This window comes from Macaca mulatta, chromosome 12 (genome assembly GCF_049350105.2).
Source record: "Macaca mulatta isolate MMU2019108-1 chromosome 12, T2T-MMU8v2.0, whole genome shotgun sequence".
NCBI classification, from domain to species: Eukaryota; Metazoa; Chordata; class Mammalia; order Primates; family Cercopithecidae; genus Macaca; species Macaca mulatta.
In genome coordinates this window covers 114,779,125-114,805,524 of record NC_133417.1, presented here as the reverse complement: position 1 = coordinate 114,805,524, position 26,400 = coordinate 114,779,125, and the positions used below count along the sequence as shown (strand labels likewise).

The following is a 26,400-nucleotide window of genomic DNA, read 5'->3' as shown; positions in this document are numbered from 1 at the left end:
CTTACAAGAGATCCTGAAGGAAGCACTAAACATGGAAAGGAACAACCGGTACCAGCCATTGCAAAAACATGCCAAAATGTAAAGACCATCGAGGCAAGGAAGAAACTGCATCAACTAACGAGCAAAATAACCAGTTAATATCATAATGGCAGGATCAAGTTCACACATAACAATCTTAACCTTAAATGTAAATGGACTAAATGCTCCAATTAAAAGACACAGACTGGCAAACTGGATAAAGAGTCAAGACCCATCAGTCTGCTGTATTCAGGAGACCCATCTCACATGCAGAGACATACATAGGCTCAAAATAAAGGGATGGAGGAAGATTTACCAAGCAAATGGAGAACAAAAAAAAGCGGGGGTTGCAATCCTAGTCTCTGATAAAACAGACTTTAAACCATCAAAGTTCAAAAGAGACAAAGAAGGCCATTACATAATGGTAAAGGGATCAATTCAACAGGAAGAGCTAACTATCCTAAATATATATGCACCCAATACAGGAGCACCCAGATTCATAAAGCAAGTCCTTAGAGACTTACAAAGAGACTTAGACTCCCATACAATAATAATGGGAGACTTCAACACTCCACTGTCAACATTACACAGATCAACGAGACAGAAAGTTAATAAGGATATCCAGGAATTGAACTCATCTCTGCAGCAAGCAGACCTAATAGACATCTATAGAACTCTCCACCCCAAATCAACAGAATATACATTCTTCTCAGCACCGATCATACTTACTCCAAAATTGACCACGTAATTGGAAGTAAAGCATTCCTCAGCAAATGTACAAGAACAGAAATTATAACAAACTGTCTCTCAGACCACAGTGCAATCAAACTAGAACTCAGGACTAAGAAACTCAATCAAAACCGCTCAACTACATGGAAACTGAACAACCTGCTCCTAAATGACTACTGGGTACATAACGAAATGAAGGCAGAAATAAAGATGTTCTTTGAAACCAATGAGAACAAAGATACAACATACCAGAATCTCTGGGACACATTTAAAGCAGTGTGTAGAGGGAAATTTATAGCACTAAATGCCCACAAGAGAAAGCAGGAAAGATCTAAAATTGACACTCTAACATCGCAATTAAAAGAACTAGAGAAGCAAGAGCAAACACATTCGAAAGCTAGCAGAAGGCAAGAAATAACTAAGATCAGAGCAGAACTGAAGGAGATAGACACACAAAAAACCCTCCAAAAAATCAATGAATCCAGGAGTTGGTTTTTTGAAAAGATCAACAAAATTGACAGACCACTAGCAAGACTAATAAAGAAGAAAAGAGAGAAGAATCAAATCGACGCAATTAAAAATGATAAAGGGGATATCACCACCGACCCCACAGAAATACAAACTACCATCAGAGAATACTATAAACACCTCTACGCAAATAAACTGGAAAATCTAGAAGAAATGGATAATTTCCTGGACACTTACACTCTTCCAAGACTGAACCAGGAAGAAGTTGAATCCCTGCATAGACCAATAGCAGGCTCTGAAATTGAGGCAATAATTAATAGCCTACCAACCAAAAAAAGTCCAGGACCAGATGTATTCACAGCTGAATTCTACCAGAGGTACAAGGAGGAGTTGGTACCATTCCTTCTGAAACTATTCCAATCAATACAAAAAGAGGGAATCCTCCCTAACTCATTTTATGAGGCCAACATCATCCTGATACCAAAGCCTGGCAAAGACACAACAAAAAAAGAGAATTTTAGACCAATATCCCTGATGAACATCGATGCAAAAATCCTCAATAAAGTACTGGCAAACCGGATTCAGCAACACATCAAAAAGCTTATCCACCATGATCAAGTGGGATTCATCCCTGGGATGCAAGGCTGGTTCAACATTCGCAAATCAATAAACATAATCCAGCATATAAACAGAACCAAAGACAAGAACCACATGATTATCTCAATAGATGCAGAAAAGGCTTTTGACAAAATTCAACAGCCCTTCATGCTAAAAACGCTCAATAAATTCGGTATTGATGGAACGTACCTCAAAATAATAAGAGCTATCTATGACAAACCCACAGCCAATATCATACTGAATGGGCAAAAACTGGAAAAATTCCCTTGGAAAACTGGCACAAGACAGGGATGCCCTCTCTCACCACTCCTATTCAACATAGTGTTGGAAGTTCTGGCTAGGGCAATTAGGCAAGAGAAAGAAATCAAGGGGATTCAGTTAGGAAAAGAAGAAGTCAAATTGTCCCTGTTTGCAGATGACATGATTGTATATTTAGAAAACCCCATTGTCTCAGCCCAAAATCTCCTTAAGCTGATAAGCAACTTCAGCAAAGTCTCAGGATACAAAATTAATGTGCAAAAATCACAAGCATTCTTAGACACCAGTAACAGACAAACAGAGAGCCAAATCAGGAATGAACTTCCATTCACAATTGCTTCAAAGAGAATCAAATACCTAGGAATCCAACTTACAAGGGATGTAAAGGACCTCTTCAAGGAGAACTACAAACCACTGCTCAGTGAAATCAAAGAGGACACAAACAAATGGAAGAACATACCATGCTCATGGATAGGAAGAATCAATATTGTGAAAATGGCCATACTGCCCAAGGTAATTTATAGATTCAATGCCATCCCCATCAAGCTACCAACAAGTTTCTTCACAGAATTGGAAAAAACTGCTTTAAAGTTCATATGGAACCAAAAAAGAGCCCGCATCTCCAAGACAATCCTAAGTCAAAAGAACAAAGCTGGAGGCATCACGCTACCTGACTTCAAACTATACTACAAGGCTACAGTAACCAAAACAGCATGGTACTGGTACCAAAACAGAGATATAGACCAATGGAACAGAACAGAGTCCTCAGAAATAATACCACACATCTACAGCCATCTGATCTTTGACAAACCTGAGAGAAACAAGAAATGGGGAAAGGATTCCCTATTTAATAAATGGTGCTGGGAAAATTGGCTAGCCATAAGTAGAAAGCTGAAACTGGATCCTTTCCTTACTCCTTATACGAAAATTAATTCAAGATGGATTAGAGACTTAAATGTTAGACCTAATACCATAAAAACCCTAGAGGAAAACCTAGGTAGTACCATTCAGGACATAGGCATGGGCAAAGACTTCATGTCTAAAACACCAAAAGCAACAGCAGCAAAAGCCAAAATTGACAAATGGGATCTCATTAAACTAAAGAGCTTCTGCACAGCAAAAGAAACTACCATCAGAGTGAACAGGCAACCTACAGAATGGGAGAAAATTTTTGCAATCTACTCATCTGACAAAGGGCTAATATCCAGAACCTACAAAGAACTCAAACAAATTTACAAGAAAAAAACAAACAACCCCATCAAAAAGTGGGCAAAGGATATGAACAGACATTTCTCAAAAGAAGACATTCATACAGCCAACAGACACATGAAAAAATGCTCATCATCACTGGCCATCAGAGAAATGCAAATCAAAACCACAATGAGATACCATCTCACACCAGTTAGAATGGCGATCATTAAAAAGTCAGGAAACAACAGGTGCTGGAGAGGATGTGGAGAAATAGGAACACTTTTACACTGTTGGTGGGATTGTAAACTAGTTCAACCATTATGGAAAACAGTATGGCGATTCCTCAAGGATCTAGAACTAGATGTACCATATGACCCAGCCATCCCATTACTGGGTATCTACCCAAAGGATTATAAATTATGCTGCTATAAAGACACATGCACACGTATGTTTATTGCGGCACTATTCACAATAGCAAAGTCTTGGAATCAACCCAAATGTCCATCAGTGACAGATTGGATTAAGAAAATGTGGCACATATACACCATGGAATACTATGCAGCCATAAAAAAGGATGAGTTTGTGTCCTTTGTAGGGACATGGATGCAGCTGGAAACCATCATTCTTAGCAAACTATCACAAGAACAGAAAAGCAAACACCGCATGTTCTCACTCATAGGTGGGAACTGAACAATGAGATCACTTGGACTCAGGAAGGGGAACATCACACACCGGGGCCTATCATGGGGAGGGGGGAGGGGGGAGGGGGGAGGGATTGCATTGGGAGTTATACCTGATGTAAATGACGAGTTGATGGGTGCAGCACACCAACAAGGCACAAGTATACATATGTAACAAACCTGCACGTTATGCACATGTACCCTACAACTTAAAGTATAATAATAATAAATAAATTAAAAAAAAAAAAAAAAAAAAAAAAGCTTTAGAGCTTTAGTTTCTACCAGTAATTTTTTTTCTTTTTTTTTTAAGTCCTCCCACCCCTACCAGTGATTTTTAATTTAGGACCTGCACTTAGGTACCAGAGATATTGTGGAATAAGTAACAGATTTTCAATCAGAAAATTAGGGGTGAATCCTGGGTCTACCGCTTACTAGATACATAAACTTGGACATGGTGCTAAACCAGAGTGTTAGTTTCATAAGTACGTAACTAACTATGGAGCCACTGAACAAATAAATTTTGACCCCTACATTAGAATTTTTCTTTATAAGGAGAAAAAATTCAAATAATTATATTTTAATGAAAATTTTTATTAAATAAGCATACATTTAAATACCAAGATTAAAAGCTTAAGAGGAAAATTATAATTTGGAATTGGATAAATAATGTATTTTGTTTTAAACTTTTTTCAGTGTAGAATCTGATTCAAGACCTGTCAGAGTTGGTCCAGGTTCACTTAACAAAGTACCATAAAAGTAAATCTTCTTTGTTCACAACTCTGAAGAATATTCGCTAGAATTGCAGACACTACAAAGCAGAATTTAGGCCATAAGTATTTGCACCACCACAGAGTGAAGATCCTTGGGTCTGAGATACCTGAGAGCCATATTATAAAGAAGCCACTGGCTGGGATTGATAACAATCTAAAAATAATAATCAATACTTGAGGACTAGATGCTTTAGAGATTTCCTTGTATTGTAACAGGGCCATGATCCAGGTAAACTTGGAGGCCATGTTACACATCATGGAAGAAGATGCTAGAATTAAAATTAAGAAACAAACAAAAGTCTAAAAGTTGGAAAAGAAATGGCAGTCATGAAAAGACAAAATAAAAGAATAGAGAATTGAAACTGGAGAATGTATTAGAACATATATTCAAAAATTAGATGCTTGATAGTTTTCTATGATTGGGATTGGCTTTTTGGCTACTTAAGACAGTGGAAGGATAAAGTCCTGGGGAATTACAAGCAAGATACCATTTGTTGTGTGCCCTTCTTTTTATGGGATCTGCTCTGTCCCTTTATCTTTTGATGAACAATCCTTCCTCCACCAATCCAAGCCATCTGACTAAAGCTCTGTCTCTAACGTGTTCAAATTAAATCACATTCTAAATACAAGTGTAAATGGATTTACAGCATAATTAGTCATAGTAGTTTTTTTTGCATTTCTTTGAACCTTATTGCACTCCTTATCAGTGAACATGTTCAAGCAAAACCTGAATGACCATCCTGTTATGAACATTATACAATCAATTCTGGTTTTGACTGATGGGAGGCTGGAATGTGTGACTACTAAGATGTTGTCCAACTCTAAGATTACAAATTTTAATGCATGAAGCAATTAATTATTTTTAACTGTATTTAAAAAATTAATGGATAGGTTTCTATGTATCAAGTAGTAGGAACACACTGGGAATACTAGAAAAAAACATATAGCCCTCATGTTGAAGGAGGTCACAGACAAACCAACAGCAATAATACAGTGTGGTAAATGTTGTGATGGTGATAAGGATGGGAAGTTGTGGAGGTACATCAACACCTCCTGCCACACTAGGAAGTCAATCAACACTGCTTGGAGGAGGATTTAAAGGACAAGTAGGAGGTAATCAAAGAAACGACAAGAAGCTTTCTAGGAAGAAAGAGCGTAGATGACCAAATCCTACATTTTTGTTTTTGTTGTTTGTTTTTGAGACTTGGGTTAGGCAACACCTTCTAGAAAAATACCAAAATGAGCATCTTCTGGCATCTCCATAACTCCAGCCCTCACTCTGGGTCAGAGGTCCTCTCTACTCTATATCTCCCTCACCAGGCTGTGAACTCATGTAAAGTACAAAATTGTTCACTATGGAATAGAAGTGAAGTGGGACATGTGGAAATGAGGCCGATTGTCAGGCAATGGCAGAATTGTAAAGGGATGCGATGAGCCACGCCTGGGCTCCGTCCTGAAGGCCATGGGATGCCCATGAAAGATGGAGAGAAGAAAATGGCACACTCAAGCTTAGTTTTTAGGATGATTGATCCAGCAGTGGGATGGAAAGTAAATTGGAAGAAGACATGACTAAAGACAGAAACATTTCTCAGAGACAGTTGTTTGAAAGGAATTGGACCTGAGCTATGGCAGTGTGAGTGGGACTGAAACAAGGGGCTAGATTCTATGTTCAAAAAAATTAATTAATTAAAACAAAACCTAATCCTCAAATTAATACAGTCTAATAAACTTAACAGACTGTTTCATGAATTAAAGTTACAGTACTTATCTATCATCTATTTACATGTATCTGTTTTGAAAAGAATGATAAAATATCATGTTTTATACAATTTTGATGGGTATTGACATTATTATGTTTTGAATTCAGTTTGTGGTCCAGTCACACATGATGTCCCAAAGAGTTCCTTTTTATTAAAATTTGTGCTAATGCCAGGCATGGTGGCTCATGCCTGTAATCTCAGCACTTCGGGAGGCTGAGGTGAGAGGATTGCTTAAGCAACAGAGGGCCTAAATGACCAAAGCACTGGGCCTGACATAAAGGTGGTATTCAATAAATAATTATTGAATTATGTAATAGAAAGCAAAATAAATAAATTGATAGATTGATAATGATCTATAATGAGCAGGTATCAGGCCTTCATTTAATTTTAAGATCATTATCAATCCATCAATTAATTTATGTTGGTTTCTAGTATCTTATTCAGTGATCATTTATTGAATACCAGGTTTATATCAGGAACGCTGTTAGGCATTAGGAAAATGATGATGATTAAGATATAGACTCTGACAATAAGCTGCTTACACTGTATTCAGAAAGGCAGATGTGTTTGAAAAAACATACATTATAACACAGTAAATGCAATAATAGAGGATAAAATAGGTACTACACGAATAAAAACCTTCTGAGTCATACATATTTAAAAAAATGGATGGATGCAAAACATTTGTATTATATGCATTTTAAAGTATACTAACCTACTACATCTGTGCAGCATCAACAATCTAGTTAATTATGTTAAACACTCGCTTTTTTCCAGAGAAAGGTAAGTATTAGTCATATATAAGTAAGGTATGAGTCATATAAAGCAGAGTACTTTCTTTTCTTTTCTTTCTTTTTTTGGGGGGATTGGGGCAGGCTGCTTGTGTTGTGCTGTGCCCACTGCAGCTGTAATTGTGATTCAGAGGAATTCTAAGTTGAAAGTAGCCTTATTCACAATATCAGTTGAGTTGGGCCAAAAGGAAGCATACAGAGAATCCTTGTCATTTGAAATTCCCTTGCAACTCAAGTTTGATCCAACTGGATGAGCCTTCATACACTGTTTGACTTCTCTCTTTGAGCAGATTTATCTTAGTGTGCCCCAGAGTGAATTCTAGAAATCAGGTTAATTTCCATGGCATGCTACTTGTATTCTGTCAAACTTCTGGAGGGGTATGATGGGGCATACATTTGCTAAATCCTCCAGGCCTGAAATGTATACAATTCATTTACATTTATGAGATGTTAAAAAATGGAGCTAGAAAAAATATTCAAGGACTTACATTGCCAAAATAATTAATTTTTCTGCAAAAATTATTCCAATATTCCATATATTCCAATATATTTTCAATCTTATTTGGAAAAGTCTTAATAGATGTGGCAATATTATGCGGTGGGCCTGTAGAAAAATACTTAGCTATAAAAGTAGACCCATCATATGCAAGTTAGGCAAATAGGACCTAGCCAAGAGTGAATTAAAAAAATATTTAGAACACAAAAAGATTGTTAATATTAAAATAAAACAAATTTTTAAAAAATCACAAAAATTTAAGGAGACATATTAATTTTTCCATACACTCATGTGGCATTTACTTTTTATTAAACCGAACATATGTTTAACATTTCACCATAACCATCACAAGAATAAGGGACAGTAATTTTATATTTTAATGACAGTAGTAAGTGAGGAGAGAAAGGGACCAGTGAGGCTGATGGTTAGGTTACAAGTATTACTGGTAACAGCATCCCTAAAAGGACCATTGTGGACTGTTCACTCCCATCTTTTCTTTTCTTTTCCTATCTTATCTCATCTCATATCATCTTATCATATCTTATTTTATCTTATCTTATCTCATTCCACCTTATCTTATCTTATCTTGTCTTATCAAGACAGGGTCTCAGTCTGTTGCCCAGGCTGGAGTGCAGTGATGTGGTCTTGGCTGACTGCAACCTCTGACTCCTGGGTTCAAATGATACTCGTTCTTCAGCCTCCCGAGCAGCTGGTATTACAGGCGCCCACCATCACACCCAGCTAATTTTTGTATCTTTAATAGAGACAGGGTTTCACCATATTGGCCAGGGTGGTCTCGAATTCCTGACCTCAAGTGAGCTGCCCTCCTTGGCCTCCCAAAGTGCTGGGATTAGAGGCAAGAGCCACCACACCCAGCCAGAACTGCTCCTTTTTCTGGGATTCCAGATGAGCTGAGAAGAGCAGAATATAGCAGCAGTACACTCGCTTGCAGAGAACACTATTCAGGTAGGTGCTGAGCTTTCATTTGACATTCTGTGATTTTTAGATTTTTAATGTACAATTCCAAAAATTCACCTGACGAAGCTCTGCAGGATCCTATACAAGCTGGTGAGTCTTTGTAGGCTCTTAAGCATGGTAGATCCTGGATGCCAGAAACAATAATTGCAGGACAGGCTTGTCATTACTTAAACTATCATGGAGAAAATGAAGTTACAAGGTTTTTCTGTGTGTTTTCCATGTATGAATATTTTGAACTATGTAATATAGTTACATAGCTCTGCCATGAGAAAATTACATTAAAAATATACATTGGTATGTTACTTCCCTATAGTACTTCAATGAAGAATTTCCCTGTCCTCATGTTTCAGTCAAATCTTACAGTATATATTTAAATAATCCATAGATACATGTGTATGGATATTATGTATCAGTGTGCATATGCAGTGTATTATCTTATGCTGCTATATTTTCAATTCTGTTACTTACAAGTGTATGTGTGTGTGTGTATATATAACATTATATTATACTATAATTTTCAATTCCCCTTGCTTTTAAAATAAAGTTCTCTCTTGAATTCTCACACTCCAAAAGCAGGACTCACTCCAATTGTCAGCACATGCCAAAAAGGAACACACAAGCTCAAAACAAGAAGGCTTACACCCTGCTTCCCAGTAGGAAGAACTTTCTAGTGCCACAGCAGTCTGTCTGTGTTAGAAAAAGGTCTTTTTTGATTGTGTTGGCCCTTTGCTTTTTATTTAGGATTGATTACTACTGGATCTTTCCTAGAGCTCTGTTCACAATGGTGGTAAATGACTCAAGCTTTGGCACACCCTCACTGAAGTACTTGCTTTAGTGAATTCTAAATTTCTCTGACAGAGACTACAACTGTCTCAGAATCAAACTGCCTTCTGTAGTAATTACTGAGCACATGGTACAACTGGAGTCCTTGACATTCATTAGCAAAGTGCAGAGGGTGGGTGATAAAAGAAAAGACTAAAAATCTCAAGAAATGACTAGGTTTAAGTAAATTATCACACCTCTTAGGAAGAAAGATTTGACAGAGACACTCAGAAGGAATCAGCCTCCGAGTTCAGCCACATTGGGGTCTTGTTGGCTACTTAATTTCACATAGATGAAAACATCACACTGTCTTTGCTTACATGCTTGTAGGAAAGGCCAGTTTTCTTCCCTTTGAAATACCCTCTGATGTCATGAGAATTCTATTAAATGGGCACCTACTCTCAAAGAGAAAGTGAGTTTTAACTTTCAGGGAAAAACCAGTGATCACACACTTACTGCAATGCAGTATTTTTGCAAACACCCAAGCATTCTTCTGTCACAGGAAAAAGAAACTCAATTATAGAATTATTTAGCAGATAAATTTATTTTGTAGAATATTTATCCAACAGAACAGCTTTCATGCAACACTGTAACACACTATATTCCTTTCATATAAACCAGGTGCACTGCTACCCTCCACGTAAATAGTAATGTTTATAAATGTCCAAATAAACAGTATGGATGGAGCAAATACAAAATATCATGTCAAGACTATATATGGTTATTTGTAAGTTCATAAAAAATCACAATTTTTTAAACATTTTTGCAAAAGTATCAACTCAGTTTTTTTTTTCTATTATACTTTTACTCTTTATTTTTCCTTAAGAGGGCATATATCCTTCTTCAGTAAAAAAATGAGTTTTTAGTTGGCCATGCCAATTTGTCTTTTTATGATAAATTTTAGAAACTCATTAAAGTACAAATATTTATTTTGTTCCACAATGAGGCTTTCTACATTAATTAATCAATTGATTCCTTTAATAAGAAGTTACTGAAGAAACCAAGAATGGCAATAGACACTATGGTTTTGAAGTCATTATAATTTTGGAAACAATGATTATTTCTATAAGGAGAGTTATGTAGAATATCTGATTTATTATTTTCTTTTTCTTTTAGAGTCAGAGTTCTTGCTGTTTCACCCAGGCTGGAGTGTAGTCGCATGATCATAGCTCTCTCAAGCTTCTTCCAACTCCTGGGCTTAAGCAATCCTCCCATCTCAGCCTCCCAAGTAGCCGGGGACTACAGGTAGGTGCAACCATTCCTAGCTAATTTTTATTTTTACTTTTTGTGAGATGAAATGAGGTCTCGCTATGTTGCCTAAGCAAAATGCTTGCTTTTTCTATTATTGTAAGAATTAAGTTCAATAAACTGGTGTATCTAATACATTTACTATTTTAACATGATATTGAAGTTACAATCCACACTCTTATCTCTATGGTATAACTGACATCTATTTTTGCCACAGCTTGAGCTATTTGATCTGAGCATTCAAATATATTAATTTGTAGACAGATTTTCCTGTGGCATAACAGAGACTGTTAACCATTTACCAAAACCTTTTTTCCCTTTTCTTTGAGCATATAGCTAGAGTACATTTCTTAACTTCCCTTGCAATTAGGTGTGTTCAAATGACTGAGTTCAAACCAATGGCAGGTGAACAGAAAGAAGTGCTGCGTACACTTCCAAGATCACCTCATGCACAACTGCCTTTTGCTCCTCCTTGGTCTTTTCCCTTCCACTCACTGGATGAAGAAAATGACAAAGCAAAGCCACACATGGAAGAAGCCTGGACCCTGGCTGACTACGAAGAGGACAAACAACGTTTCAACTGGAACACCCAGACTGGACTGTTGGGTGAGCAAGAAACAAAGTTGGAATGCATTTCTATATCTGTTTGTTATAGCAATAAGCTAATCCTAGCTAAGACACTTGGTTTGAAGAAAAGTATAATGAGATTTTCCAAAAAATAGATGAGACTAATACATGTAGCAGGATTAAATGAAACATTTAAGTCACTGTCCCCAATTTATTGCCTGCACAGCAAATCCTGACAGCACCTAGAACACCCTGTGGGAGGTGGAGTGGGAGAAGTGAGAGAGCAGACTTGAGGCAAGAATTTCCTGCAGCTCTTCCTGAATTTCTCTCTTCATGCCTTTCTCTGGTGTGGCTGGAGCAAAGATGGCCCAGCTTCTGGGTTGGTCGTTTTGTAACATCTGCTTTCTGGCCAACGTGGGGACAGAAAGTGCAAACACATTCAGGGAATCTTAGGACAGCTTGATGTTTGCCAAAGGCAAAGTGAAAGCCCTCCTTTTCCTGAGATGGTAAAAAACAGAAGCCCTGCAAAGGGTATACGTCTTGTCTCTCTAGGCGCTCTTCATTTGCCCTCATCGTTATCACCTTTCTTTAGAGGAATGGGTGGCCCTCGTTTTGTTAATTTATTTGCTCTTTAACATATCTTTTCCCGCCTCCTCCAAAACTTTGTCAAATATCCCCTCATGGTCTCACAATACCAGCTCATTCTTCCTCCTTTTCCTTTTTTTTTTTCACCCATAAAACCGGGATCTTTATTTTTTAGTGTTGCTGAGAAAATTGTATGAGATGACATAAGCAAAGAACCTACCAAGGTCTGATTACATGGCTGGCTTTCTATTAATTCTTTTTTTAAAAAATTTTTTAATTTTGTATTTCTTTATTTTTATTTTTTAATTTTTTATTATACTTTAAGTTCTAGGGTACATGTGTACAACGTCTTCCTCCTTTTCTTGCTTTCTGACTACAAACCTAGTCTTTTTTCCTACCCGAAACAAACCCCCCTCCCCTACTACATGAAAGGATGATAAACAGTAACCATCACCATAAAATCTATTTTGTAAATCTGCTATCTCAAGGCTACAGCTCATGTCTTTTCACCTCTTTAATCCATTTGTTTATCACCTACTCATTCCTTTAATCATAACTTAATAACAACTATTAACAACAATTTATTAAATATTGTTTTGTTTAAAATCTAATAACATGGTTTTGGAAGCAGTGAAACTTTTGCCTTTGAGACTTCACCAAGTGGATAGGAATAATGACATGCCAAGATGATTTTTCTATAGTGCAGATACATTTAAAAGGCTACAGATGCCCCTCATTGCCTAAAGGTACAATTAATACCACTTTTTTAGGATTGGAGAAAAAGCTTCATAGAAGGAATGACATTTGAATTGAACAGACATAGGTTTCTGTAAGGCAGACCAGGGGAACACAGGTATTTAGACAGGAGTAACAGAAATAACAAAGATGATCGTAACATGAGAGAAACGTGGCATACAAAAATAAATAATTAAATTGAGGAAGCAACAAGTCACCTGCTGAGGTTAGAATGAAGAAAAGGCAATTGAGTAGAAAGGAAAGACTGGAGATTGTCCAGAAACAGATGCTTTGACCCCTGTTCTAAATGGCACTTAATATGTTTGGAGCTTTAGACTGTAGGAAAATTTGAAGTAGGAAAAATAAATGACCAATATACACTGAAAATTATACAGTGACAGCATGGAGGAGAGTCAGTTTATAAAGGAGTCAGGAAGAGGGAAACTAATCAAAGGCCATTGAAAGGTTCTGGTAGATGCACTGAGAGAGTAAGAGTGAGGAAGAGGATGGCTCAGGTTTCTGAGATATTTCAGAATCTGATGCCCGGCCAAATTTAGGAATTAAAGCAAATTTAGGATTAAACAATAGATTCTTGGATTTCTAATTGGACATCTTGATGGATAGCAATGGAGGTACATTAAAACTTTGGGTGCCAGGAAGAACACAGAGGGACATGTGAGTTTGTGATGCCTGACGACTGCATATCTGGATGGGCATGGCCAGAGCATGGTTGAAAGTTTGTGTTTGGTGGTCTGAGGGAAGGAGTTGAAGATAGAGACTTTGTAGTTACTGTTGTTTTTCTGTCTCTTAATAGTCACTGAGAACCTACTGAGCATGAAGTATGACACCTTTTTGTTGTTCGTTCTGTCTTCTCCTTGACTTAAATGTCATTTCCTGTAATAACAACATTGGTTCTAACATGACATGATTCCTTCTTCTAAATATCCATCTAATTTTTTTCTGTTTCTCCACTTTTCCCCACCAATGTGAATGTTCCCTAATGTTCTTTGCTCTTTTCTGGGCGTTATTGTCTTCTCCATGGCCCTTCACTCCAAATACTTCAGATACTGGATAGGTAGATGAATACCTAGTCCATAATTCCAGTCCTGACTGTAATCCTTAGCTACAGATTTCTTTTCCATTCAATTTCTTGTCCACCACCACATATTGAAGGTGTAAACACATATTAGTGATGTAAACCTCCAATTTTCTTTTGCTTCAGAATTTACTGTCTAATTCACTCTACATATCTTTGCAGTGTAATCCAACTTCCTAATTCAAGTTTGATCACATCATTCCTCTGCCCAGAGACCGTGTTGCCTACTGAATCTCCACTATCTAATGAATAAAGTACATGCCCCTAGGTTAGGTTTTATAGTATCTCCACAATCCTATTTCAATTTACCCCTTTTGACTCAACTCAGTCTCCTGCCTTACATAATCCAATTAAAATGGACTTGCTGTTTCTTTTAACACATGTTGCGGTTTCATGCTTCTACACAATTCCTTATTTGGATTTCTCATGCTTTATAGAACAGAGACTTGAACAAGGTAGAATTAAAATATTTTTTAATGAGTAACTGGAAAGATCTCTGCTTCATCACATCCTCTTGTCTCTCTTGTAAAATGATGATTGACTCAAAAAGAAGTTTATATATTTGTTTACCTATTTCAGTGAGAATTAGGCAGGTATTATGCTGCGGTTAAATTATAACCATTAAGAAAAATGTTTCCTTGTTAACTACATTTTTTTGCCAACAGCAGAAGCCTGAGGGACAAAAGGGAAACATGCCACTTCTGGGAAAATGGCCATTTACCTCCTCAGGAACAGCGAGGTCCACAGGACAGAAGCTGAAGGGTCTGCCTGCCAAGTTCCTCATATCACACTCTATTCTCAAATTAAAATTGGTTTCAATGACCATAGGACTGAGGTTTTCAAGTGTCCCAAACTCATAATCACATTTATGCTAAATTTTGTAGAAGAATGGTCTTTGGAGCTATGTGTACTGAAATGTTGGTTTAAGGTGTGCATATAAACACACAGACATCCACATACCCACACATCTCTTGCTAAGTTCACATTTTTCATATTGCATCAAAGGGACAGGACAGACAGATGAATGCATCTTATAAGCAGTTTTATTTTTACAGGAAAATGTGGCAAGTTAAAGGCTGAATGCTAACTTTGCACCTGAAATATTTCCTTAAACTCCTTGTTCTATCTCTAGATTTGTCTATGATGTTCATTTTGTTTTCCATCTATTCTCTCTCTCTCTTTTTTTTTTTTTTTTTTTTTTTTTTTTTGCTTGTAGCGTCCTTCAATCTTTCTAGCCCAAGGGGCAAGGAGAGCTTGAATAAGACTTTTAAGGGCTTTTAGACATCCTCAGTTTCAGAGCACCAACCAGTATGGAAAAGACTCTCGATCAGTATTTGTAATCAGGTTTTCATAAGTTGACAACCATAAAATATACATAAGTATGTGAAGAAGAAAGAAAAAATAGTATGTAGTAAATACTCCGTAAAGTATTAATTACACAAAAACCACAGGCAACAAGTCCTTTATCCATTTGTCTTTCCCTTGGAGGCTGGCTATACTCCCTGCTCATCTAATCTCTTAACATCCTAGTCTTTGGCTGCTTATACAACAATGAAATTCAATAAAGGGGAATTTTGTGGAAGGGAATACTTAGGGTATAAATAAACTGTACCATGAGATTTTTAATAGCGTTTGAGGGTGTCTTACCATCAAGACTCCATTTCACTGATTATTCTTCCTTCTTCCCACCCATAGGTATAGGATCCTGGCAACTATATATGTACCACCTGGTCTATTCCATTGATCACAACTTATTAGCTAAGCAGCACAGGTCATTCAAAATTGATATACTGTTTGAAGCTGGCATTCATGAGAAAGCACACCTGAGAGCTGTGGTTGTGTAATGGGCAGTAGGGAAATCTAGTCTCTATGTAAAGGTTATCTATAGCTATCTTGAATTAAAGGGAGCTACAGAGGAATCAGGCTGAGGAGCCCCAGAGAGACTGGGAGAATGGTGGCCTTGGTTCCTGGCCCATGTTTAGTTCCTGATTCTGGACTCTCATAAGATCTGTTTCTGAGCCCTTGGATTATGAGGTCCCTCAGGAACCATCTAATAATCTTCCTTATTCTGCTTAAGCAAAATGACATATAGCCAGTAAAAGAACTAATTGCATAGTAACCATGCCTGGACCACCATTTTAAAAAATTCTAAGCATCAGAAAAAGTGCTCATTAGCACCATTTATTTTTCTTTTCCTATCTCCATTTGATCAAACTGTGAAAAGACAAGACTTAATAACAGCACCTTCCTAATAAGAACTAGAGCCTTTTGAAGCAGGTGGTGCCCACCTCTGCCTACAGAATTCCAGCCCAAACAATCTGCCCAGAATTACTGAGAAATCAGTAGAATGTGCTGATGACTCAGCCTGTTAAGTAGGAGGGCTGTTATTGTTATTTTAACTCCTGCCAGAGTATGTGGGCAATTCTCCCTCTTTCTGTCTCTAGTTAACCATGAGAGATCCCTCTTCAAAATCTCACCCCTGGAATAGGTTCTTGCTCAATAAGAGCCAGAGTAGCTTGAGATCTGGATATGACTGCCAGCTGATAGTACAGAATAGGATAGGCTTTTATAATGGAAGCATCTGATATCCTAATTTACCAATAGCATTTATTTTTAGAATGCTTAATCTGCCTTTAAAATTATTCACACAGAGTGCCACGGAGCGGAGTTGAATGCTGATAAAGTAGTAATCAGTGCAAGTCAAAGTATTTATTTTCAGAGAGGATAGTGAAAATACCAGGTTTTCTTTCTCATTTCCTTAAATGTTGGGGTATGTGGTTCTACTGTTTGTCTTTCTCTTGCCAAATGTTCTCAACGATATAAACACTCATCAAGCGCTTCTCCTAGGAATATTATAAAAATAAAACAACAACAACAAAAAATCCCAGCCCGTTTTACAGAAAATTGTCTTAAAGGATAAACTTTGCTCATCTATAAGTGATGAAAAGATATAAATCTATTCTGAAGATAAAGTAAAATCTAACCTATGTTAAATGTGGTAAATCTTAGTATTATTATTTAGTTAAAAGACTGCAAGGAATAATAAATATTTCCTGCTCTCCAACTGGCTTTCTCATCCAGCTAATTAGTTCGTGATTTGTCTATGTGCATTTTTCTTTCTTCTGGTATTATACATTATGGCTTGAAATTATAAATCAGCTAAATAAAGTTTCTCATAGTGCCATAAAATCATGAGTCAAAAACATGAAAGTGCTTTAGCATTGCAGATGTGACGGCGCTCTGTTGAAACAAACCAAAGGAATCCTTAAAAGGGCAAAGACTATCACTGTTGTGCATTCAAGGGTACTCTGTGTGCAGAGCATCTACCTGCATTGTTCCATGGTAACCCTTGTATACCTAGTCATCCCTTTAGCAAGTGAGGGTCCATCCACCAGGAGAAGTGGTAGTTCTAGGGGCTAGTAATACAGCTCTGAACATCATAGTCTCTGCCTCCATGAGAGGAGATCATGTTGAGATGACGTAGATAGAAGATGCCAGTATATGTAGGATCTTGTTGGCCATTGTAGGAGTGTGGGCTTTATTTTTGACTATTACAGGCAGTCATTGGTGGATTCTGCATAGGAGAGTCATATCAGTTGATTAAGATGTTTTTAAAAGATAATTCTAACTTCCATGTGACAATAGACTGTAGAAGAACAAGACTGAGTACAGGGGGTTATGATAGTAGTAAACATGAGAGACAGTGGATATGAATGATAGAGGTAGAGATAAGACATGATAAGATCCTGGACAGGCATGAGCTTGGAACTGTAATTATCTACTCTAAGTCTTAAAGAGATTAAATCATGCCTTTAAGAGGTGGTGGATGCTGGAAACAAACTTTCAGAGTTGCTAACCACTGCACTGTAATATTTAAGGTTTTCGTGTGAAAAATATCTTGGCTCACTGCAACCTCTGCCTCCTGGGTTCCAGCGATTCTCCTGCCTCAGCCTCCTGAGTAGCTGGGATTACAGATGCCTGCCACCAAGCCTGGCTAATTTTTGTATTTTTAGTAGAGATGGAGGTTTCACCATGTCGGTCAGACTGGTCTCAAACTCCTGACCTTGTGATCTGCCCGCCTCGGCCTCCCAAAGTTCTGTGATTACAGGTGTGTCACCATGTTTGGCCGAAAAATATGTGAATTCTATATAAGTCAGTAAGACTCAAACTTCAAACACATTTAGAACTGCATGTATTAGGATAGAAGTATTCAACTCTAAATTCACGGAATATGAGAATTAGTAATATTAGCAAATGATTGCAAAGATTTTGTCATTTGCAAAACATTTTCACTCCCATTATCCTATCCAGTTTAACTGAATTGGCATGGCTAGGTAATTTCAAAGGCAATCACCTGGTAAACAGTGTAAGGATATCACAGCAAAATAAAAATGTCTAATTAAATGGTCACGTTTAGTGGTATCACTAAATTAATCTTCATGGTTTTCAATAGACTGTTTCTCATTTTAGGTACTGTGTCTTCCTTGCTTTCCTAACACTGACCCTCAACTCACATAAAAGGATCCCAATAAATATTAGTGGCATGAATAAAATTTCTATATATGTGACAAACAGATTAGGTTTTTCCAATTTATTTTCTGGTAGGCAGAACAGCTTCAGAGCCTGACATGGATGAGTTTGAATGCAGGCTCTGCAATCATTATATGATCTTGAGTAAGTTACCTGAGGTATTTTGGCCTTATTTTCCTCCTGTGCAAAATGGTAATGCATTTCTGACCCAAGAGACTTATATAAAATCTCATATTTACTCCTATTTGCCCAAAAAGGTTAGTTTTCTCTTCCTCTTCCTACCCCAACTCTGACAAAATAATTTATTTCCCTCAGAAAATAAAAGTTGGGAAAGTCTATGTCTAACAATTTCACTACCATATACTAACATTTCTTTCACCTTAAACAAATTCTAAAATTAGCCATAGTGTTAGAAAAAGATTTGAAAAAAATACTTTCTTTTTTAGTTTTTCTCATTATTTTCTAGGAGAATATGAGCAACTAACATGGGCCAAAGGTATTTCACTTTTAAGTATTTTAAATTCTAAAGGTAGTAATTTATACTATATTTGGGAATAGTAAGTATTTCATGTATAGGGAGATAAAACAGATTCTAATTATTGTGTTATGGCAAAAGAGTGAAAATCATGAGTCCCATTAGATTGGTAAAATCCTTACAAGCCAAATAAAAAAGTGTTTTTCTAGTTGAAAAAAATAAAACATAAGCAGGATTGGCATGGTATTATACATTAAAAACTTTGAATTCCTTATAATAATTCCCAAATAAGCTTTGCAAGCCATGCTTAAACAATTTTAACATTAAAACTTTAAAATGCTGAAAGTTATTTAGACATAATAAATAATAATACTAAGCACCAGAAGATTAAAGCATTAAAATGAGTCAACTTTATAACAGAAGGTATCAACCAGATCTTCATCCCTCAATATGAAAGAATCTCTACATATAATATTGGGTAAAGATGAGCTGCAAAAGAATATCTACAGTGTGATGCCCTTTATGTAAACCTTTAAAATGTTAATAATTGTTTGACATTTGTTTCTTACACATGTCTTAGCAGTGTTAGAACACACACAGGAAGGTTATATTATCTTTAGGGTTTTGACATCTCTGGAAGAATGGAAGAAACTAAAAAGGAGCAAGAAGAGCTTTGATGACTTCTGTCATGGTTTATTTCTTTAGATAAGATTTTAATATAGCTGAATGTTAGCATTTGTTTAATCTGTGCAGTGGATACTTAGGTATTTGCTGTAATAAATGTACTTTTTTGAGACAGTCTTGCACTGTCACCTGGACTGGAGTACAATGGTGTGATCTCGGCCACTGCAACCTCCCCCTCCCAGGTTCAAGAGATTCTCCTGCCTCAGCTTCCCTAGTAGCTGGGATTACAGGTGTGTGCCACCACACCTGGCTAATTTTTTGTATTTTTAGTAGAGACGGGGTTTCATTATGTTGGCCAGGCTGGTCTTGAACTCCTGACCTTGTGATCTGCCCACCTAGGCCTTCCAAAGTGCTGGGATTACAGGTGTGAGCCACCACACCCGGACTATAATTGTTTTTTATATTTTGCTTTGAACATCTTATAAATTTTCTTGCTTAAAAACAAATAATAAAAGCAAGAAAGTGAATACTGCTGAGGCCAATTTAAGATTATATATTCAGTACTTCTAATTTAAAAAAACTAAATTGGAATATATTTCCTAGAATAAGAAATCATTCATTTATAATCTTTCCATAATTTTATTATGCTTTTATCATAGGAATTTTGGGTTTAAAGAAAGATGTAAAATAAAGGAAAATATTGCTTCTGCTTGTAACAGAGCTAAAGTGTATATATTCCTTTATTTACTCATGCAAAAATTTTGTGAGGAACGAATGCAAACATAAAAGTTTACCTGCTATGCATTTACAGCTTGTTCAGTAAATGCACTGTTATTTTTATTCCGTAAATTTTGATAAAAACTACTCAAAATGTAGGAAAGTCTGATTGCTAGACATTTCTACCACAACAAGAAACTATTCTCCTAATAACAGCTGGGGCTGGTGTTCTTTCCAGTGCCTGCTTCCAGAGCCATGTATGCAATCTCAGGTGAGTCCCTGCATCCACCTGCCTCTCTCTCTGCCTCATGACCCTAATCTATAAAATGGGGATGATCCCCATATCTACCTCATAGAGCTGTTGTAAGAAATAAATGAATTGATTTACGCAAATTAAGTCATGTAGGCCCATGCTTGGCATGTAACAGGTATTGAGGAAATACCATTGGCATTGTTAACCAAGGCAGGAGAGAGAGGCTGAATTCAATCCTGATTTCAGAGAAACAGCTTGTCATTCTCTTACTATTAAGTCAGCTCAACACTATGAAGTGCTGTTTTAATAATACTGAATTTATTAGCTATAACTATTAAAATATTAGAAATAACTATTTATAAGTTATTTCTCCAAAACTAAAATGAATTGTTACTTATTTAAAGATTTTAAAAAACAAAAGGTTAGCAAAGAGTTATTTTTCACAATTGTGGGTAACTCAGAGTAGAGAGAGTCTTACCTATTCAAGGAAGTGGTAAAATACAAAGTTCGTTATGTCGTGTTCTCAAAGGGTTGATAATATTTTCTGGCTTCTTTCTGTTAAAAAAATAGAAAATTAATAGTTTAATCCCCGATCTATGTACATTAATCACGTCAAGTAGCTCAGCAACAGAATTCATCTTGTGGCTTTCTCTTTTTGTATTTGGCAACTATGAGACCATGAGATGGATATCATCATGGTTCTTTATAGTGGTCATACACTGAGCATTTGTCACTGGCTGGGAACTATCACAGATAGAATAGAGCAGTGAAAATGCTAACTGCTGCATGCTTTTTCTCACTTTGAGATCCACTCCAATGGCACTTTATAGGTATTACATCCAAGGAAGAATAAATTTTTAAATTGTCTTCAGCTAATAAATAGCAGACAATCATATTTTCTCCCAAGAGAATACATTCATTCTAGTAAATTGTTAATTATATCCAGTAATCTTTAAAGGACTGGGCCTCTAGCCCAGTCTGCATTGATTCTCTCCAGCACAGGATGGAAAGCAATTTTTTAACAACTCATTAAATTTTCTCCATGGAGTACTAAACTTATTTTGACATTCAGAATCCTAAATGTCATTCTGGATTAGTAGTTTTGCTTAGGAACTCCACCTATAACAATACAGAGTATTTCTTACTGAAGTGGTACGTAGAAATAAACAGAATTACTAGAAAGCAGGCGGCTTGTTTTCTACTTCATAAGCCATTCAGGTGTAACCATCTTCATCTATAAAGAGGACTACAAAGGATGCACAATACCTAAGGGATTGCAGAGCTGAGGACCATTTTAAAGTCCAGTTCTCTTACACTGGGTGTCTAAATCTATGTATCTCCATGCGTTTTGTCAGGACCTATGTGATTTTACTCCTGGTAGAGTGGACCCCGTCATGTCTTCCAGGAAAATGTTGCTCTACAGGTAAGGAACCCAGACTCAAACTCTGGTACCTATTAACTCTTCTTTAAGACACAGTAGGAAATGCAAGTTGGAAAGATGCAGATGGCTCAATTCTTCTGTATGAACCTCTAAGGACCAATGCGTATATGGATATGAGCAGATACAAGTTTGATTCAAAAGCAAAAACTATGGTCTGGGCCAGATGCTGTGTATTAAGTGCTTTTATACATGTTAGCTCCTCTAATCTGTACACATTTACACACAATGTGCAGCAGCAAACAAGTCCTATTAGTACCTATTAAAGTTAGAAAGTCTTAACATTTAAATAAACATTTAAAAATGTCTGCAGGAAAGAAGAAACATGGTAGAATTCTCCATTTCCTGTAATAATTTGATAATTATTTTAAAAAGAAAGGTTTGACTGTCCAAATCTTTGCACACAGCTTTTTTTTTCTTGAGTCCAGCTCAGTGGTTCTCACATATGGAATATATATAACAGTATAATACAGAGTTCTATACACAATAACTTAAGACTATTTAGAGAAGTTTTAAGGATAATTTTGATTATAAGCAAATTAAACCTTCTAGGTTGGTTTCAGAACTAAAGTGGAATGGTAGGCCAGCTCTGGAGCTTATTTGGATAGAAAGAGTCTTTGTGTACTTAACAAATGAATGCTGGATAGAATATAATATTTTATTTTCTCTTGAAATTATATATTTTTCTTAAATTTCTTAAAGTGCCTGTTTTTTGTGCTTCATCTGCATGATTTTTAAGTGAGCACACATGCATACGGATAAGTGTGTGAGTACACATTCTATATGTATGTCTTTCATCCTAGTAAAAATAACAAAAAACGAATTTTATAAAATATGAATCAGTAAACTATGGTCCATGGGCCAGAACCATCCTGCTGCTGCCTTTTATTAAAAATACAGTGCTTTTGGCACATAGCCACTCCCACGCACTTCCACCTTGTATATGGCTGCTTTCATGCCATAATGCCAGACTTGAAGGGTTCTGACAGGCTACACGGCCTGCAAAGCTCAAAATGTTTACTCTCTGGCCATTTACAGAAAATATTTAACTTATCTGTTATCAAAGAGCGTGTTCATTATTTAAGTAATATTAAAAACAACACTAAAAAAATTCTGTCTTTGATGATGAGCATTTTTTCATGTTTCTGTTGGCTGTATGAATGTCTTCCTTTGAGAAGTGTCTGTTCATATCCTTTGCACACTTTTTGTATAATAATAATAAATAAAAATTCTGTCTTTCAGTCTTTCCAAAAATTAACTCAGTAGTTATATATGAACAAAAGTGAAATTCTAACCCTAAATACTTGAAAGCTTATTTCATCCCAAAAGAATTGAGGAAATTATTGGCCAAAGGATGAGATGATTATTAAAAAATTCAGGCTACCCAGTACCTATTAGTCATAAAATAATGCCCCATTTTCTTTTTCTTTTCTTTTCTTTTTTTTTTTTAAGGCAGCACGGACCCAAAGAGTGAGCAGCAGCAAGATTTATTGCGAAGAGTGGAAGAACGAAGCTTCGGACCCGAGCAGGTTGCCCAAAATACCCCATTTTCACATAATCTTGACTTTTATGACGTTTCGTTTATTTAAAAAAAATAGAAGTAATTACAATTTTCCAGGCTTTATGGGATAATGGGATAGAGATACCTGCTATCTAGGATTTATTTTTAAAGAGCAACTTATGGCCTATTCCATAAGGCATATAAAGTTTTAAATTAATGTAGGATAGTTAGAAGTGATCATTTTTACCCATATAAATAGCATTAAATTACTTTAACATTAATTTTTTTTACAACATTAACAACAGAGTTTTAGCATTAAATACATTACATACTTAAATGATTCTGACAGACTATATGGCCTGCAAAGCTCAAAACATAATATTAGCAAACATTTATACAGAATTTATTGTGTGCCAGACAATGATCCGAGCACTTCATATATATTAAGTCATTTATTCCTCACTATTATCCTCTATTATCATCCCCACTTTAAAGATGAGAAAACAGGCTAAGAGAGTTTAAGTGTCCTTGCCAGCATCACAAGGCTGGAAAGTGCCCAAATCTTTTAGTTACATACCAACTCCACAGACACTGAGAATTGGTTTTGCATTTTCAACTCTGGCTAGAGATATTTTTGAGCATAAGGGCTTGTGGCTTCTCTGAGGAGTGATATTTCACTGATGGCAACTTTTAATTTACTAGAAGTACCTACAAAGTACTTTTATTATTCAGCATATTCAGCTTCTTGAACAATTTGTAGTATACTCAGCCACAGTTCTGCCTCCCATTTTATCATTCCATTATTTCTACCAGGTTTGATTATGCTACCTTCCAGAACCTTTTAGAGTCAGATATGAACACTGTTGAGAATCATGACTTACAACACATGACAAAGTCAACTGGTTAACAATTATATTTAAGAGGTAGCCTACACAAGGCAGAGAATAGGAGGTACACTGCACACTGGCATCACAAAGTAACCTGAGTAAATCACTTAATGAGGAATCCAAAATACTTGTTCAGCTATAAACTAAGTCAGCTTTTATCAGCTGGTTACTCTGTAAAATAAGACATGCATGCAATGTGCTTAGGCTGCATATATGTTTGGCTGTTGGCATATTTATGTCCAAGTTATTTGCTACCTACAGCATTGAGGCTATAATGATAAATTCATACAGATTTTCAGTCTCCTGGAGAAAATGTTGCCATGGTGTGGTTTTCTCAACTGATGTAAGAACTCAGGTTTTATTAAACAACAAAGTCATCAAGATAAAATCTTCCCGGGATTGTTGAGCCAGAATATACTCTTTAGTTTCCTTTGAAACACATTCTCACGTAAGTATCATTTAGTTTTTAAATCTCATGTTTGATAGACTTTGCCAGATAAGCAAAACATCAGCTGGGTATGGTGGCTGATGCTTGTAATCCTAGCACTTTGGGAGGCTGAGGCTCAGCTCACTACAACCTCCGCCTCCAGGGTTCAAGTGATTCTCATGCCTCAGCTCCCTGAGTAGCTGAGATTACAGGCATGCGCCACCATGCCCGGCTAAATTTTGTATTTCTAGTTGAGATGGGGTTTCACCATGTTGGTCAGGCTGGTCTTGAACTCCTGACCTCAGGTGATCCACCCACCTTGGCCTCCGAAGGTGCTGGGATTACAGGTTTGAGCCACCAAGCCTGGCCTCCGAATAGTGTTTCTACAGGCTAAGCTTAACCTCAATGACTAACATTAGCCTATTCAGTCAATTCTCAAATAAACAACAATAACAATGTACTCTACCTCCACTATCAATCTGACCTACCAAGATTTTGAGCAATTCATGTAATTTAGTGCACTCGTCCAGGATCACAAGATTTTAGCTATTAAAGACTGAATGTCCAAAACAGTTGGGAAAATATCCATTATCCAAGCAGTCTTTTAAATAGTGGAACAGATGCCAACATAAAATCATTTAGTCTAACATGCTACTAAACCATTTCTATTCCCTAATATGCTTATTATAGAATTAGTTATCTACTTATTTGTGAGTAGAAGGAAGTCATGGCGTCCGTCCCAAAGGCACTGATAGTTGAAAATATCAGAGAATGATCTTTCTTTCTTGGAGCTTTTGTCAAAGTTCCTTTTAAGAGAAACTTATGTTTCTTGCAAAGGAAGCTTATTTCAAAATATAACTTGAAAGAATTAAGAGCTGTTAGCAAATCCCTATGCAAATAACATATGGTCTTCAGTGGAGCAGAGAACTTGGGTAAGGTAGACAGTACGAATTACCTCCTTTCATCTCTAAACACAGAAGCTCCAGGCTATTGTAGAGGACTAAGAGGCTGGGTTAAGCTGATTTAGTAGAAATGATCTAGTCTTGTCTGAAGCATCTCAACATAATTCAAGGCAGTAAAAATAGTATACAAGTAGGTGAAGGATAAACAAAGATTAGTCAGAAAAGTAAGGCTTAAGCCTCAGAGGCTTTACACAATAAAGGTTATAACCTGTTTACACAAATCCTGATATGAGTAGGGAGACTCTCCAGGTCACTTCTCTCTCATGCAGTGACGGAGTTATCTAGGTACATCCTTCTTGTGGCTCAACTCACAGCCTTCAGGATTACAGCAGCAGCAAAAGAAGACATCTGCAGGGCTAAGCACAGGCTCTTAAATGCCTTAATGAGGAAGTGACACACATCACTTCCTCCTACAGCCCACTGGGCTGAACATGTTGCTTAAATGCAAGGGGTGGAGAAACATGGGGGATAAATGGATATCTGATATCTGGTGAGCAATAAATATCTTCATCTCAAGGATGCTTGGTGATATCAGCTTAAAACTTATTTTGCTAAATTGTTAGTATATGCTGACTCTGATTAAATATATATACATATAAATACATATTCTATTTTATAAATAAAATACAATTTGGCACTGCAATATAGGGAATGCTGAGCAGCAATGGGGCACATGTGTCAGTATTTTTGCTTATTTATATACTACACTTCTGTTTTCTGCTCAGCATCAGAATATAGCTGAAGAAATGTAACATTCCTTGACAGAAAGCCATCTG

At 36.6% G+C, this 26,400-nt stretch overlaps 1 protein-coding gene across 26 annotated transcripts in view; it reads right to left on the bottom strand.

Moving 5' to 3' along the window:
- Nucleotides 1-26,400, bottom strand: part of MAP2 (microtubule associated protein 2) — a 315,941-nt gene that overhangs the window by 94,705 nt on the left and 194,836 nt on the right. For all 26 annotated transcript variants that reach the window (XM_077957477.1, XM_077957491.1, XM_077957479.1 and 23 more), the window contains one exon: nucleotides 20,888-20,964. The gene's annotated coding sequence lies outside the window, so the exon portion shown is untranslated. The remainder of the gene's footprint in view (nucleotides 1-20,887; nucleotides 20,965-26,400) is intronic.